This window comes from Somniosus microcephalus, chromosome 8 (genome assembly GCF_052327205.1).
Source record: "Somniosus microcephalus isolate GS21.2 chromosome 8, FLI_Smic_1.0, whole genome shotgun sequence".
Lineage (NCBI taxonomy): Eukaryota > Metazoa > Chordata > Chondrichthyes > Squaliformes > Somniosidae > Somniosus > Somniosus microcephalus.
This window is the reverse complement of record NC_140994.1, coordinates 259,852,723-259,866,993: the sequence shown is the minus strand read 5'-3', so window position 1 is coordinate 259,866,993 and position 14,271 is coordinate 259,852,723. Positions and strand designations below refer to the sequence as shown.

The window sequence follows — 14,271 nt, the reverse complement described above, 5'->3', positions numbered from 1 at the left end:
ATGTTGTTATTTTGCCAGTACTGGAATCTACAGGCATAGGCACAAGATGTCAAGACTAGATATAGAACTTTGTGTATGAAACTGATCAGCCATATTAATTGTAATGCATTAACCTATTACCTAGGATGCCATATCGCAACACTTTGGAGACTGGATCAGAATTATTTAGAACCACTTTTCATAGCGTCAATTAGTTTCCAATTTTCAGATCATACTCTGCAGACTTTCCCATCATTGGAGGAAAAAGCCTGGATAGTGGAATAGTTAACAACGGTTTTGTCCATGGTCACTCACTAGATTTACCAATAATAGGAATAATCTATACATTTATTTGTCACTATAGCTCCCAATCGTGTTTTTATCTCAAAATTACAAATCACTTCCTGCTCACACTATTTGTCCCAACATCCTGTCACAAAAAGAAGGCAAGGTATTAAATACTTTTATTCCAATTAACAGAACTGACATGGTTTGATACCTAAATGAAGAATGATACTATTTTATCAACTAAGTGTTAATTTGGTGACACTTTCTTTGTGTCTTGGAAATAAAGAAGATGCAATGGGAGCCACATTTCAGGCGTAATGTACGAAAGGACTCATCCCGAATGCAAATTACCGAACCTAAGTAAGTAAAGGTAAACAATGTCTAAAGTTAATTGAAGATACCTAAAATGTGACTATCTGACTAGAAGTCGATTGTTCTAACGACGACGCGGGCTCTGCAAATGTTTGTTGTTTCATAAAGTGAAAACAATATTACTGACATTTTCATTTACAGCAGCTGCTCAGAATGTGAAATTCAAACTATTTTACTAAGAATTAATTTCGTAAAATATAAATGTCCAAAATGAGTACATTTTACATAATCGCATTTAAACTAAAACAACTAGTCGAGAACTGCAATATAAGCAAAATTTATTCTTTCAGCTCTGCAAGCGTGTAAATTTGTACAAAGCAACTAACTGATTCTTAAAGCTGTCTAGTTTTTCAGACCTTTCACTGTGCCGCACAACAGTAGAAGTACTGCTCATATAAAAATGTGGCAATTAAGCAGTGACGACTGCTTGTGTCACAGATGTAATTGTAAGGATCCACAGGCTCTCGGCTTCCTACATTATGCTGAATTAAAATAAAATGCAATTGAATAATGAGCTGATATAATGATGTGCTGCTGTTCGAAGATTTTCATTGCGCACTTCTAAATATTTAGTATAAATATTGTCGAAGCAGTTCCGCTTTAAGAACAGTTGTTGCAGTTATTGGTTGGGACACGTTGTGTCGCTGTCTACCAATAAGGCGCTGAGACGCTGCGAGAGATCTACCCCCTCCTCCGGCAGGGAAACGCAGAACAGAAGCGAAGAGACAGACGGTGCCTGCGTTTCTGCTGTAAGGCCGTGTTCAGAAAAAGCGCTGATTGAGTTTGTATTTCTCGGTTCAATATTAGTATTTAGATGCACAATCGACGTATCCTTTAGGCGCCAGGGATTAATATTAGTGATTGGCAGGTATTTAGAAATTTTACAACAAAATCCAGTCCGGAACAATGGCGAACACAATCAGCAGCGGGGCGTCTTTTATTTTCCTGCTTTGTGTATTGGACCTGGTTTCGGGACAGATTCGCTATTCGATTCCCGAGGAGCTGGAGCACGGGGCCTTTGTTGGGAATATCGCTGAGGATTTAAAACTAAACGTTTGGGAATTCTCGGCTCGGAAGTTTCGGCTGATCTCCGATGAGAGGAAGCAATACATGGAGGTAAATCTGGAAAATGGGGTTTTATTTGTTAATGAAAGAATCGACAGAGAACAGCTTTGTAGACAAAGCTCTACCTGTTCCCTTTCTTTTGAAATAGCGCTCGATAATCCTTTGGCAATGCATCGCCTTGCAGTGGAAATACTGGATGTAAATGATAATTCCCCTAGTTTTTCAAAGGGCGAATTCTCTTTGCGGATTATTGAGGTTATTGCGCCAGGGACACGCTTCCCTCTCGAGAGCGCGCACGACCCTGACGTGGGTACAAATACTGTCAACACTTACCAGATCAGTCCAAACGAGCACTTCGGCCTCAAAGTACAGACAAGAAGCGATGGGAATATAATTGCTGAATTGTTATTAGAGAAATCGTTGGACCGTGAGCAACAGTCAACATTTCATCTTGTACTGACGGCCATTGATGGTGGGATTCCCCACAGATCCGGCACTGCTCAGATTATCATCACTATTATAGACGCGAATGATAATGCACCTGTATTTGACCAAGAAATATACAGGGCTAATATACTAGAAAATGCCCCGAAAGGTACGTCAGTGATAAAAGTCAATGCTGCCGATTTAGATGAAGGTACAAATGCTGAGCTGACATATTCTTTCACCAGTCACACGTCGCAAACAACTCGTGAGTTGTTCAAATTGGATCCCGGAACTGGAGAGATCAGAGTTGAAGGAGTACTGGATTTTGAAGAATCAAATATTTATGAACTTGGCGTAACAGCTATGGATAAAGGTCCATATGCAATGGCCGGACATGCCAAAGTTAAGGTCCAATTAATTGACGTGAATGATAATGTCCCCAAGGTACAGCTGACGTCGGTATCCAGTACGGTCCCGGAAGATGCCCAGCCTGGAACCATGATAGCTGCAATCAGTGTAAATGATGCAGATTCTGGTGAAAATGGGCATGTTCAATGTGAAGTTGATATGAATGTTCCAATTAAGCTGCAGAAGGTTTCGAGCAACAACTATAAATTGGTTACAAATGATATTTTCGATCGTGAAACGGCCCCAATGTACAACATATCTATTTCATGCTGGGACAGAGGATCCCCTCCTCTTGCAACAAGTAAACATATACTGGTGTCTGTGTCTGATGTAAATGATAATGCGCCGAAGTTTACACAGTCCTCTTATAATGTGTTTGTGATGGAAAACAATACACCTGGTGCTTCTATATTTGCCGTTATGGCTTTGGATCCTGATGTGGATCAGAATGGAGAAGTGTCCTTTTCCATGTTGGAAATTGGGATGCAAGATGTGTCTGCTTCTTATATAACAATTAACTCGAAGAGTGGGAATATTTATGCGCTTCTTTCATTTGACTATGAACAACTGAAGAATTTCCAGGTCAAAGTTCAAGCTAAAGATGCTGGATCTCCCCCACTGAGCAGCACTGCCATGGTGAATGTTATCATCTTGGACCAAAATGACAATGCACCGGTTATTGTTTCACCTATATTGTGGAACAGTTCAGCATCAGTGGAGATTGTGCGCCAGTCATTATATCCAGGGTTCTTGGTCAACAAGGTAATCGCAACAGATGCAGATTCTGGCCAGAACACACGGCTTTCCTACCAAATGTTGGAGGCCACTGATCCCAGTCTGTTTACTGTGGGACTAATCTCTGGAGAAATCAGAACAGTCCGAAGTTTTAAGGACCAAGACGCCACCACCCAAAAGGTGGTCATCATGGTGAAGGACAATGGACAGCCGAGCCTCTCCAGCACGGCCACAATCTTCTTTTCAGCGTTGGCCAATGTTACTGAAGAACTCTCCGTACGAAATCACCAACCCAGAAATGCTAGGCACTTTACGGATCTGAATGTTTACTTAATCATCATTTTTGGGTCAACTTCCTTTATATTTCTTGCAACCATCATTTTTCTGGTCGTGCTTAAATTCAAACAGGACAGGAATGTCAATCATTACAACCCCACAAGTTGTTTTCCCTGCAGACGGTGGAATTCGACTGATGCCTTTAATCGGAGAGCTGCCCCAAAAGATACGGTAAATTATACTGGAGGTGCTCAGACGCTTCCCATTTCTGAAGCTTATCACTACGCTGTCTGTTTATCTCCAGAATCATCCAAAAGTGATTTCTTGTTTCTCAAACCCTGCGAACCAACCTTACCACTCAATTATATGAATGTTCGTGACAACAGCTTCAGAAAATAACATATTATTTTGCACTGGGGATGATTAGCAATATGTTACTATTTTGTGATGTTGATCTATTGTGCACTGCAGTTAAAGTTTGTCTATGGTGATGCCGATGTCCATAGTGATGCCTGTTAGTCACATGTCTGCTTTCTGAATGGCCGCAGTAGAACACATTTTGTTAGCGCTGCCATAAGTACCTGACTGTGGTTTTAAGATCTACTTTGTTGAATTTGTTACACGTTTGGAAGCAATACTTCCACCAATAACCGTAACTTCAACAGGTCACAGATCTAAATGCTTATTTTCAGAAACAATATTGCATTAAATATTTGGTTTTAGATTTAAATATGATGAAATGTTTGCAGTTTTACAATAAATATCACCCGCTAAAAAAAATCACATTTTATTCCTAGATTACATAAATTGTTTTTGTATACTATAAGTTGACTTAAAGAAACAACATAAACAACTTTTATTTATATAGCACCTTTAAAATAGTAAAACGTCCAAAGGCGCTTCACAGGAGCGTTATAAAAACAGAATTTGACACCGGGTCATATAGGGTGATATCGTGGGATCCTGGAACATGGAAAGCTGCTCATCATCCACGCGGGCACTTGAGATGGCTGAGGTGGGCGACCTCGAGTGTCCCTGGCCCCTGAGGTCCCAGCAGCAGACCGCTGGGTCTCGACGTCAGCCGAGGCAGTCTGGGGCAGCTGGCTATGTGAAACCAACAAAGCATTGGGTCAGAGTTTGGCAGGAGAGCAGGCATGTTGTCATCCTGAGAAAAAAACAGCATGAGGCTCCCCCATGGAGCCAATGGCGCGGTCATGTAGCTGCACCTCTACACTCCCACTGCTCTGCGCAAAAACAGAGAGATGGAGTGTACTGTTGCTCTGGAAGGCCATATTTATGCTCTACTCAAACCTTCATGGATTGTTAACTTGGGAACATGCTATCCCCCATTGTAATGGTGACAGCAGCTTGAGCTCCCAACCAAGCAGTCAGAACTGTCACCAGAAGCTCCAGCATTGTCGACCCCACTGCAGTGTTCATAGGGTTAACCATTGGCTCCCTTGTTGACTGCATGGTTTCAATGCCTTGCTGGACGGCCCCGTGCAAGCTAGAGCCTGACTTTCCAAGCTCTCTGCCATTGAGCGCAAATTCACTGGCAGGATGCCTATTGCACTTAGAATGTTTTGGTGTGTACGAATCACTTTGTTAATGTCAGCTGTCCTTCGACATCTTTATCTGTGCCCTTTCAGCAGGACTAGGATACAAGCCCTTCCTCCAGGAATCTGCTTCCTGTATTCTCCCATTCCCCTGCGTTTGCTCGGCTCATAAGTGCTCGATGACCCTCCTAGCGCAGACCCCTCTAGCCTATGTAGTAAATACGCATCTCTATCACTGATCTAATGCTTGTTAAGGAAAGCTCATTTGCTTCATCTGAAAGGAAAGAGAGGTGCAAGGATTAACATTTGGGTATCAACGAAAAGCTGCTCTTTAATATGCATAGTGTGTGCGGGTGAAATTTCAGTCAGAAAGAACAGAGTGTAAGATAACCATGCACCTTGCAGGATGCGTCCTCCGGTTTGGCACTCGCCATGCCCCTGATCTGACCATTTCTCACGATCTGCATGACGTCTTCCACGACTGGGGACAGGAACTGAACCTCTCACTTCTCCTATCCTCGCCTCCTTCTCACTACTATTGCTCGTGAGCTTGACCTGCAAGAAAGAAGTGGGGGGGGGTGTTTGTGGTAACCTATTGAGATGCTTTGAGGATATGCATACCAAGGTGGAATAGTGGTGCTGGTACGTGAAGGCTGGCAGAGGTACGAGGAAGAGTAGATGTAATAGCAAGGAAATTAGAAGGTGCAGAGTTCGGCATTGTAAGTAGGTGGAGTGAAGTGTGCTGCAGCAAATGGAGGAGAGAGATGCTAATCGGAGGAGGAAATATTTGTCAGTGCTGAGTTATGCAGAGAATGATGCAAGATAGGGGTTATCAGTCTTACGTTAGCAGGTCAGGCCATTAAATCTTTTCCTGAATTGCGACCATATCCTGAGGGCGGTGTTCCTAGCAATGACGAGCTCCACCCGTTTACTCACAGCTACTGCGCAGCTTGACTGAGCTGTGGGCAGCCCCTGAAGTTTCTGCTTATCCTGCCATGTTCAGAAGTTGCCTTCCTGTTGCTTGCAACTTTCTCTTTAAGAGGTGCTGGTTGTCTATAATTTGTTCTTCGGCGGTGGTTCAAATAACGATTGGGAAGTCCGTTTTACACCCGGCCACTTTTTCTTGCCCATTAACCTGTGCCTAATGCCGATATTGAAGACGAATTAAAAGATCCCATTATACTATAAGAAGAAAAGGGAATTATTTTTGTGTGCTGTCCAGTATTCATTTCTCAGCTAACGCCAACGAAAATAGGTTAGCTAGCATTGATTTCATTTGTTGTTTAGGGAGGTAGATTGTATGGACGAATTGGTTGTGTTTGCTTACTGATTAACTATGATTTGTTTTAAGCGTTTTAGGAGACTGCTAGGGCGCGTTATAACGGGTGCTCTTTTTACACCCGTTAATAAGCATTTTCCGCTAAGAACAGATGCAAGATTATAGAATGAATATTGATTTTATAAGCTAAAGCAACTCCAGGACATTACTGCAAGAGCTGCTTCAATCAGCGTCCTAGGCCCAACCATCTATTGTTTCATCAATGACCTTTCATCCATCATAAGATCAACAGCGGCACTGCCTTTGATGAATCCACAGTGTTCTACTGTATTTAAAACTCCTCTGGTAATAAAGCAGTCCATGTTAGCCTGCAATAGGTCCTGCGCAGCATTCATCTCACATATATGCCAGACAATAAGCAACTCCACCAAGATAAAGTTTAATAAACTCTTCCTGACATTCACCAGCATCAACATAACTGAGTCACCCATCATCAACATCTTGGTGACCAGAGGCTTAACTGGAACAGCCATACCAACAGTTTAGCTGCAAGTGAAAAAACACTGGGCTAAAAATCGTATATATACACGAAATGGGCATTGTTAAGGCTAAACGAGGTTAAGTTGCACCACCTGAAAATGGCCTAGGTAGCACGCAAAATTCGTGCACACTCTTCATTAACATGATTTAATGATTTCAGCGCTAAAACTGATGCTCATTGGCTTAACGCTCAGCAGGTGGACCAACATAATTCGTCAGTCTAATTCACTGTCATGTTTGTCACAGGCTTTTTCCACTAGTTAAAGGCGAGGAGCATTAATGCTGCAGCACCTCGTTGTCAGGATTGTTGGGTTTGCAAAAAGAAGAAGAAGAAGAAGAACAACACTGATGGCAGATCATCGCCCAAGTTAGGGAGCCTGGAGGTTCTCAGATGAAGCTCTAGAGGCATTGCTATTCGTGGTGGAGAAGAGGCGCACTTTCCTATACCCACAAACTGGCAGGAAGCCCTCACATTATACATTCTATACCATGTGGCAGGAGATTGTGTACCATGTGACGGACAACACTGCGGTCCCCAGATCCCCATCCAATGCAGGAAGAAGGTTAATGACCTCACACGGGTAGTCAAGGTGAGTGAAGGCTTCATACCAACATCTGCATCACAAGCGTATCACATTTCTCAATGAACCACACCCCCAGCAATCACCTACAAACAATCTCTGCCTTTCACCATTCATACATCACAATTATAGCTTCACCTTACCCTCACAACCTTATCCCTGTTGCAGCACTCACACCCGCATCTCAACCCTTGCACACATTGACAGCTATTAAACTATGACAGGCACATCACCCAAACAAATTGCATGACGATGACTTTCAAACTTCTCTTCCTCCTGCAGGCCAGGCTGACACATAATCAGTGGGAGCACCAACAGACAGGCAGCGGCCAGACAGATGCACAGGACATAAGCCAGCTGGAGGAGCGAGTACTCCAGATAATTCGACGCCGTGGCAACAAACGAGGTGTAACCACTTGGGGACAACGTTTTGGTCATTGTTAATCCTTCTTCTCACATCCTACTTCCCCCCAGCCCACAATCTCTCTCACTTTCAAGCTACTCTTCCTGTATGCATGCATTTCTGGCTTACACCCCCTGCCCTCACCACAATCTGATTCTTGTGCCTTTCTGCTTTCAGATAATCAACAAGCACCCGAGCAGCCTGTTCCCAATTTCACCGCAGAGAGCGAGGGGCAGAAGAAAAAGAGGATGAATGCACTGGCATCTCTCACCCGCAGACACCAGCTCAGAAACTGGCATGACGAGAACTTTAGTGGCTAGTGTAGAAACGTAATCTCCACAGGGTGAGGCACCAGGTGTGTGGGCTTCAGCAAGGCCGGGGGAAAGGGTTGCTCTGGGGTCAGCTCCCCAGAGAGTGAGTAGGCACGTGTGTTCTGCTGGACAGGACCCGGATGAGGATCTTGATGGGGCAGCCTTCAGAAGAAGGATGATTGACATGCACACAGAATTGACAGGTGCAATGGCAGGTATGCCAGAGAGGCTTTTGGAAACGTCAAGGAATGTGGAGGAGTCTGCCTCTATCATTGCACGGGGCTCTGCACAGAGCTCTTGGAGCCCAGGATTTCCAGCCTGGAAATGATGTTGCACTCCCAAAGAGACCATGTTGACCCAAACCTGATTGTGTGCATGATGGGTGATGTTGTAGCTTCCATTGCAGCACAGGCGGAAGTGACCCAACGCCTTAGTGCTGCAGCAGAAGCTCAGACTGCTCTCAAGTAGTCTCTGCTTGTTGCCATTGAAACTCAGATTGCTCTCGTGATGCCACCGAAGCTCGGACTGCTGCCATCGTGGCTGGGTTTACCACCGGCGACCGGAGCTTGCAGCGTGTCACAGCAGGCCAGCAACCTGTGTTCCAACTTATTGCTAGGAATGCTGAGGCGCCACCCTGCGGTAGTGGTAGTGGCTCAGTGGAGCAGGACCCTGCTGTCCTCTCTCAGAATGACAGCATTCCCATTCCCACCACTATCACTCCACCATTGGCCAGACTGCGGCCGCCCATGTTGAGGTGGTGCAGTCCATATCCGGGCCTTCTAGGTCCAGAGCTGCTCGAGGTCTTCCTGCAAGGCCGTCTGAAGTCTCCCTCACGTAAAGTCAACAGCCTTCCACCAGCCATGCTGCAGCCATGGGGGTGCACTTCATAGGAGCACGAGGTTAGGAAAAGCAACACGAAAAACAGACATTAAGGCCGGAATTTCACCTATCGAGGCGGGTCCAGGGCAGCCGAGCCCGCTGCCTGCTCCATCCCGTCTGTTGTAGTGATTTTACGGACAATTAGGCTTGTTAAGCCCACTCAGCGAGGTTCCCGGCCAATTAAAAGGAAGCAGGTCTGATGACGTCATTTGATGTCACGGCATCAGCCGGTTTCTTTAAAGGGACCAGGTCCCCATTTACTTTGACAGTTGTGCTGTCAGTGTTCTACAGTATTGAGGTGCTGCAAACACTAACAATCACTGCACAAAGGAAACATAAGGATAACCCCCCTCACTGCATGGTGATGATTGTGAAAGGAATGGCCTGGGCATTGTAGGGATGCTTTATGGTGCTGGTGGGGGGTGGTGAGAACCTGGTGCATCATATGGCAACCAGGGTGTGCAGCGTCAAGTGAATTGTGGCCATGGCTAGGCCATCCCTGGCGTCCTAGGATGCAATGTGGTCGGATGCTGATGCCCTGTGTCCTGTGCAGCATCAGTTGTTGCGGAGAAGGTTGGTGTTGATGTTAGTGTTGCTGGTGTGCCTGGTGCTGCTGGTGTTGGGACTGATTGTGGTGCGATTCTGAGGACCTAGGTGAGATTTTTTCAATAGCACCAATGCTGATGCAATAGATGTCAGGTGAGGTTGAGATGACAGAAGCGATCTGCCAATGGTGAGAGGTTGTTCCAATGAGGTGACACTGGATAGAGATTTTGCTATAAACACTTGCTAGCTGCATAAAAGTCAATCTGTCTTCCAAATGCAGTAAGCAACAGCTTCTAACCTTGGAAAGTGAAGACCTATATAGTGGGAGCTTTCGTAGAACATTTGCAGCTGTTAAGTTAGTAAACCATCCCATGCTGACACATGAACCGACCTCCTTACCTGACGTGGTCCCCCAGCTGCGGGGAAGCTGTTGGCGAACTCTAAAAATCTAACGGTAAGCTTAAAATAATACTTATTTGCCTCGTAACAATCCAGCTAATGATCGAAGTTACCTCCCCCGCCGATTGGTGTCAGGTCTGTTGAGCAGTGACAGACTCGACACCTGGGAGACGAGCATGGAGGCAGGTTGACAGAGGTGTCCCGAACCGCTGTCAATCATTGCAAATTGCACAGCTGAACCACCTCCAATCCCGTCCTCTCAGCACCGGTAAAATTCCTGCTTCCACTACCCTTTCAGGCAGTGCATTCCAGATTCTTACCACTCACTGCATAAAAAGTATTTCCTCATGTCGCCTTTGGTTCTTCTGCTAAATGTGTGTCCTCTGGTTCTCGACCCTTGTGCCAATGCGAATAGTTTCTCTCTGTCTACTTTGTCTAGACCCTCATTATTTTGAGCACCTCTATGAAATCTCTCAACCATTACTGCTCAAAGGAGACCAACCTCAGGTTCTCCAGTCTATTCACGTAACTGAAGTACCTCATTCCTGGAACCATTCTTGTAAATCCTTTCTGCATCCTCTTTAAGGCCTTCACATCCTTCCTTAAGTGTGGTGCCCAGAATTGGATGCAATGCTGCAGTTGAGGCCGAACCAATGTTTTATAAAGGTTCAACATAACTTCCTTGCTTTTGTACTCCATGCCTCCATTTATGAAGCGCAGCATCCCGTAGGCTTTTTTAACCACTTTCTCAACCTGCCTTGCCAACGATTGGTGCACATATACCCCCAGGTCTCTCTGTTCATGCACCCCATTTAGAATTGTACCCTTTAGTAAATATTGCCTCTCCTCGTTCTTCTTCCCAAAATGTATCACTTTGCACTTTTCTGTGTTAAATTACATCTGCCACGTGTCCGCCAATTCCACCAGCCTTTTCTGTGTCCTCTTGAAGTCTATCATTATCCTTCTCACTGTTCACTATACAGCCAAGTTTTGTGTCATCGGCAAATTTTGAAATTGTGCCCTGTACATCCAAGTCTAAGTCATTAATATATATCAAGAAAAGCAGTGGTCCTAGTACCAACCCCTGGGGATCCCCTCTGTGTAATTTCCTCCAGCCTGATAAACAATCGTTCACCACTGCTCTGTTTCCTGTCACTTAGCCAATTTCGTATCCATGCTGCTGTGGGAGCAAAAGTCCATATTACCCGAATACCTCGCTATTCTTTCTGCGCTGTCTGTGAGACAGTACATTCTGGATTAAAAGTTCGAACAGCTTTCTGATGAGCATGGGGTGTAAATTGGGTAAGAGCTCAAAGCAGAGGATGTCCTCACAGGAAACAAGATGCTAGAAGGTGTTACAATCATTCAGTAATATTCAAATGTGTCAATTTGATCACCTGTGTGTTATAGGAATAAAATGGATGGCAAGTGTGTTATTGCAGCAATTAGAAGAGTTGAGAGCCTGGTTGTTTAGTTACATTGTTATTTTGTTGGCATTTGTATGTACCTTTGATGTACCATGATTATTGTTAGTATGCATGGAATGAAGGGATCAAACGGGGAAATTAGTATAAGAAATGTAAAGGAACACTGTTAATAGCTCACACTGGAATCATGGATAGTGTGATGTCTCAGCAGCTAGATCATACTGGAATCGGACAGCATGTGTCTGAAAAGCAGCTTGTTTTCACACTGGAATCACGGATAGTATGTGTCTCAGCAGCGCTCATACTGGTTTGTATAGTATGAAAAAGACATGCACTCATACTGGATGTGGATAGTATGAGGTTTCAATAAAGTCCTGATCCTACATTACTACAACTGAGTGTGCGTGTGGTCTGACGTTTAAAGCAACGAAACGAAAAAGAACAAGGAAGCAATCCAACAGCTGCCACTATCCCTTTTATTCCATGGGCTTCAACTTTGCTGGCAAGCCTATTATGTGACAATTTATCAAACGCCTTTTGGAAGTCCATGTACATCACATCAACCGCATTGCCCTCATCAGCTCTCTCTGTTACCTCATCAAACAACTCCATCAAGTTAGTTAAACACGATTTGCCTTTTACAAATCCGTGCTGGCTGTCCTGAATTAATCCACACTTGTCCAAGTAACTGTTTATTTTGTCCCGGATTATCGTTTCTAAAAGCTTCCCTACTACCAAGGTAAACTGACTGGCCTCTAGTTACTGGGTTTATCCTTATATCCATTTTTGAACAAGGGTGTAACCTTTTGCAGTTCTCCAGTTCTCTGGCACCACCCCCTTATCCAAGGAGGATTGGAAGATTATGGCCAGTACCTCCGCAATTTCCACCTTTACTTCCCTCAGCATCCTAGGTTGCATTCCATCCAATCCTGGTGACTTATCTACTTTAAGTACAGCCACCCTTTCTAACACCTCCTCTTTATCAATTTTTATCCCAGCCAGTATCTCAACTATCTCCTCCTTCACTATGACTTTGCCAGCGTCTTTTTCGTTGGTAAAGGCAGCTGCAAAATACTCATTTAATACCTCAGCATGCGTCCATGTGTAGGTCTCCATTTTGATCCCTAATTTTCCCCACCCCTCCTCTCACTACCTGTTTACTATTTATATGGCTATAGAAGACATTTGGATTCCATTTTATGTTAGTTGTCAATCTATCTCATACTCTTTCGTTGCCCCTCTTAATTCCTTTTTCGTTTCCCCTCTGAACTTTCAATGTTCAGCCTGGTTCTCACATGTATTCTCATTATGACATACTCTCGATCTGTTTCGTCATCCAGGGCGCTCTGGCTTTGTTTGTCCTACCTTTCCCCCTCGTTGGGAATGTACCTCGACTGTACCTGAACCATCTTCTGTTTATAGGCAGCCTACATTTTTGCCTGCCAATCTTTGATTCCAATTTACCCAGGCCAGATTCCTTCTGAACCCACTGAAATTGGCCTTCCTCCAATTAAGTATTTTTACTCTAGATTGCTCCCGGTCCTTAACAATAGCTAACCTAAACCTTATGATACTGTAATCACTGTTCCCTAAATCCCTGTTGCTTCAGTAGCCCGATGTTCAGCCTGATGATTTTCCTGGTTGAAGCACGGCTCCATTTATATGATTGCTGGGCACGAGTGTTCGGGTTACATGAGCTAGGTGGAGAGTGGATAGCCCCTGTTTGCGAGAAGCCACCTTCGAATTTGCTGTGGTGGATGCAAGATTGCTGGCCCACCGGACTGATGCAGGATGAAGGCAGGATAGTGGCCATTGACATTGAAGATTCGATGTGTGTGGTCGCACACCAACTGCTCATTAAGTGAGTGGTAGCCTTTGTGGTTATTGTAGACCTCAGGATTGTTTTGTGGTGCCTGCAACAAAGCCACGCGTGTGCAGTCGATGGCACCCTGCACCATGGGGAAGTCCGCTATCCTGGCAAAGTCACATGCGTGCTCATCCTGGCTCTCTCTGCTGAGAGAGAAGCCAATTTTACCACTTCTCCTGGTGCAGACAGTCTGAGTTACCTCCCAGATGCAGCAATGGATGGCGAAGTGTAAGATGTTACCTATGTCTCCTGCTGCAGAGCAGAAGGATTCGCTGGCGACGAAATTGAAGGCATGATGACCTTGACTGCCACTGGGGGAGCCGTGGTCGCTCTGCTCTCAGGCTGCATGTCTGGTTGCAGGGGGCGGCAGATTTCTGTAATCAGTTCTTTGGTGAACCCTCCTAAGACACTATTCCTCACTTAGGAGGAGGAAGAAGAAGTGCTGTCATAAGACCCTAGGTGGCTAAGGCCTACTGTTGAGAGCCCGCATGGCCATCCTCCTCCTCCATCTGCACGCATGCACCCATCTGCCTCAATGCCTACTCTCCCTATGCCGTAGATCCTGGAACCCGAGGTCGACTACCAGTACAGCCCGCATGACTGTGAGTAAGTGTTCAAAAATAAAGCAGGCAGTCTGCACTTGTAGTAACACTCCCAGTTAGCTTAGAGCCTTGAAAGAAGTAAAGAAAGCTGTTGGATTTGCAGAATCCAGCACAGAGCCACTCAAAGCATAAACATGTCAGGTGCAACTGATTGCTGATGATCCCTTTAAATATCGTTACTGGAGCATCCTTTCTGCTCTTTAACCCCTGCTCCCTCTATAGTTGTTTAGGCATGCCACTAAGCTGAATGGCGAAATCCAATGCTACAGGTCGGACGTCATGTGAGTGTTGCATACTCACTGACTTCACAATCTCGTTGATTCAAATCCCTC

At 44.8% G+C, this 14,271-nt stretch overlaps 1 pseudogene; it reads left to right on the top strand.

The window, feature by feature from the left end:
• Nucleotides 1-1,449: 1,449 nt before the first annotated feature.
• Nucleotides 1,450-4,295, top strand: LOC147114318 (protocadherin alpha-C2 pseudogene; annotated as a pseudogene).
• Nucleotides 4,296-14,271: the final 9,976 nt, after the last annotated feature.